The sequence below is a fragment of the Mus caroli genome, chromosome 17 (genome assembly GCF_900094665.2).
Source record: "Mus caroli chromosome 17, CAROLI_EIJ_v1.1, whole genome shotgun sequence".
Taxonomy (NCBI): domain Eukaryota; kingdom Metazoa; phylum Chordata; class Mammalia; order Rodentia; family Muridae; genus Mus; species Mus caroli.
In genome coordinates this window covers 20,371,991-20,375,758 of record NC_034586.1, presented here as the reverse complement: position 1 = coordinate 20,375,758, position 3,768 = coordinate 20,371,991, and positions in this window count along the sequence as shown.

Genomic DNA, 3,768 nt, shown 5'->3' with positions numbered 1-3,768 from the left:
TTTGAGACAGGGTTTCTCTGTGTAGCCCTGGCTGTCCTGGAACTCACTTTGTAGACCAGGCTGGCCTCAAACTCAGAAATCTGCCTGCCTCTGCCTCCAGAGTGCTGGGATTAAAGGTGTGCTCCACCATGCCTGGCTTAATAGTTTTATTTTTAATTTTTAAAAATATTTGTATTGCTGGGAAATGGTGGTACATGCCTTTAATCCCAGAAGAGGCAGGCAGATCTCTGTGAGTTTGAGGCCAGCCTGGCTACACAAAGAAACCCTGTCTTGAAAAAAAACAGCCGGGCAATGGTAGTGCATGCCTTTAATCCCAGTACTTGGGAGGCAGAGGCAGGAGGATTTCTGAGTTAAAGACCAGCCTGGTCTACAGAATGAGTTCCAGGACAGCCAGAGCTACACAGAGAAACCCTGTCTCGAAAATCCAAAATAAATAAATAAAAACAAAACAAAAAAAACCCAACTCTCTCTCTCTCTCTCTCTATATATATATATATATATATATATATAATTTTTTTATAGGACTAGGCACAGTGGTGGCACACTCTGTAACCCCAACACTGGTGAGGCAAAGGAAAGATCTCTGTGTGTGAGTTTAAAGCCAGCCTGGTCAACATTGCTGACTCCTGGCCAGTCAAGGCTATATCGTGAGACCTCTCTCAAAAAATATTTTTTTAAACTGGGCATGTTGGCGCACATCTTTAATCCCAGCACTTGGGAGGCAGAGGCAGGCAAATTTCTAAGTTCGAGGCCAGCTTGGTCTACAAAGTGAGTTCCAGCACAGCCAGGGCTATACAGAGAAACCCTGTCTTGAAAAACAAACAAACAAATAAATAAATTAAATTAAATATCTTTTTAATTCTATGTGTGTGCATGTGTATACATTTGCAAGTGTGTGGTGTACTCCATTAATTCCAGTACTTCGGAGGCAGAATCAGACAGATCTCTGAGTTCAAGGCAAGCCTGGTCCTCAAAGTAAGTTCTAGGACAGCCAGGGCTACAGAGAGAAACCCTGTCTCGAAAAAAAAGGTCAGACAGACAGACAGAAGGAAAGGGAGAAAAAGAGAAAAGCTACAAACTAATATAGAATTGTAGATGGAGAACATAACAGAGACAATTTGAAACCGCTGGCCATGAGTACCCCAGGGAGATGGGAGAAAGGACACACACCTACAGCCATCTACTGTAGACAGAGCAATTGTCTCGAGTTTGTCAGAAACCCAGAAGACAGGGTTCTCCAAGGTCATCCTGGCCCTGGCCCTTACTATGTCAACCTGTGCATTGCTAAAGGAAAGGTGTCAAGAAGTGACCTTTATAGAAGGCATTTTGAAATGAAGACTTGGCAGGAAGTCACATGCCAGCAGGTTTATGGCATGTCAGGATTATAAACATGGCCTATGGTCAGCTGTTGTGGAAAGCCTCGCTGTGCAGGGAAGAGGAAGAACAAAGGACAGAGCAAAACCAAGTCTTTTTCTTAATATGGGCAAGGGTTTACAAACTAAGGGAAGCGTGCCAGCGGAGAGGTTGAACAGGAGAGCAGAAGACATCTTGGAAGATGGAAGGAAAGGGCCGGTATCACCCACTTCTTCACCCCTTCCTTCATTGCTATATTCTGTTGAATTTCAACAGCTTTAGCAACTGAGACCATCATTGCTCCTTAACAAAATGAGACGTCTGGAGAAACAGAGAACTCAAGAAATGTTCCAGGCAGCAGGTGGAGAGCAGACTTAGGGTCATATTCAAAGGCCAGGCTTTTCTGCAGACAGATGACAGGTGTTTTTTTAAGATTCAAAACACAGAAAGATACACCCGAAGGAAAAAAAAAAAAGCATAGTGGTACACACTTTTAATCCCAGCACCCCAGAACAGAGACAGGCAGATCTCAAGGCCAGCCTGCTCTAAACAGCGAGTTCTAGGCCAGCCAGCACTACATAATGAGATCCTATCTCAAAATGAGGAAAACAGATCAATCAGTTCTACATTTTAAAAAAATCTATTTATTTTTATTACATTCATTTGTGTGTGTGTGTGTGCATCCCACATGTGTGTAGATACCAGAAGATGGTATAAGATGCCCTGGAGCTGGAGTTACACCTGACATGGGTGCAGAAAACTAAATTGGGGTCTTCTGGACAGACAATATATTAAAGGCTGAGCCATTTCTCCAGCTGTAGTGAGAATTTCGGTTTCTATAAAAACCCAGTTATGGGGGCAGGGGGCTGAAGAGATGGCTCAACCATTAAGAACACTATCCTTTCTTCCTGAGTTCATTTCCCAACAAGCACATGGTGGCTCACATCCATCTATATTGAGAACTGATGCCCTCTTCTGGTGTACAGGTGTACATGCAGACAGAGCACTCATACATAAATAAATATATCTTAATCAAACAGACAAACCAACAACAGTTATGTTATATAAATATGCTTTTGTGGTTTTTAAAGACTTATTTCATAAATATAAGAAGGTGTCAGATCTCATTAGGAATGGTTGTGAGCCACCATGTGGTTGCTGGGATTTGAAATCAGGACTTTTGGAAGAACAGTTAATGCTCTTAACCACTGAGCCATCTCTCCAGCCACATGCTTTTGTTTTACTCCCAGATGTTGTCCATAGGAGCTGACTGTGATTTGTCTCCTGCCCTGATAGGGGTGTGATTTTGCAAGCAGAATATAGCTTACGTTTGGAATTCTGAGGACTCTTTTTTTTTTTGGTTTTTTGAGACAGGGTTTCTCTGTTTAGCCCTGGCTGTCCTGGAACTCACTCTGTAGACCAGGCTGGCCTTGAACTCAAAAATCCGCCTGTCTCTGTCTCCCTAGTGCTAGGATTAAAGGTGCGCACCACCACACCCAGCTCCTGCGGACTCTTGAGAGGGTATAAAGTGCCTGAGCAGGAGGGGCTGGGGAGGCTGCTGCTCCCTGTGCCTCTGCTGCTCCCTGTGCCACTGCTGCTGCTCTCTGTGCTGCTGCTGCTGCTGCTCCCTGCTATGCTGCTGTTCCCTGTGCTGCTGCTGTTCCCTGTGCTTCTGCTGCTGCTGCTACTGCTGCTGCTTCCTGATACGGTGATGCTCCCTGTGCCTCTGCTGCTGCTCTCTGTGCTGCTGCTCCCTGCGCCGCTGCTGCTCCCTGTGCTGCTGCTGCTCCCTGTGCCGCTGCTGCTCCCTGTGCCTCTGCTGCTCCCTGTGCCTCTGCTGCTCCCTGTGCCGCTGCTGCTCCCTGTGCTGCTGCTGCTCCCTGTGCTGCTGCTCCCTGCGCCGATGTCACTGCTGCTGTGGTTGTCAAGAGGGTCATGAACAAAGAGAAGAAATTGGATATCTTGACTACAAAGATTGGACTTATCCCAAGGAGCTCAATGCTCCTAGTCAGCCGGAAGTACTCTAAAGAGATCTATGCCCCCTTTTTCCTCTCACCTTTCAAGCCTACCTAGTGTCAGGAGGTTGGAAGGGATTGTGGTAGAGAAGGGTGATAGCTATAAGAACCCAATAAAGTAGCCAAAAAGTAAGGTAACATCCAGCTCTACCCTCTTTTTTATTACTATTATCATCATTTTCATTATCATTACTGTTTTATTGTTGTTCTTTCAAGACATAGTCTCAGGGCTGGAGAGATGGGTCAGTCTGCTCTTCCAGAGATCCTGAGTTCAAATCTCAGCAACCACATGGTGGCCCACAACCATCTGTAATGGAATCAATGCCCTCTTCTGGTGTGTCTGAAGACAGCTACAGTGTACTTAGGTATAATAATAAATAAATGTTAAAAAAAAAAAAAA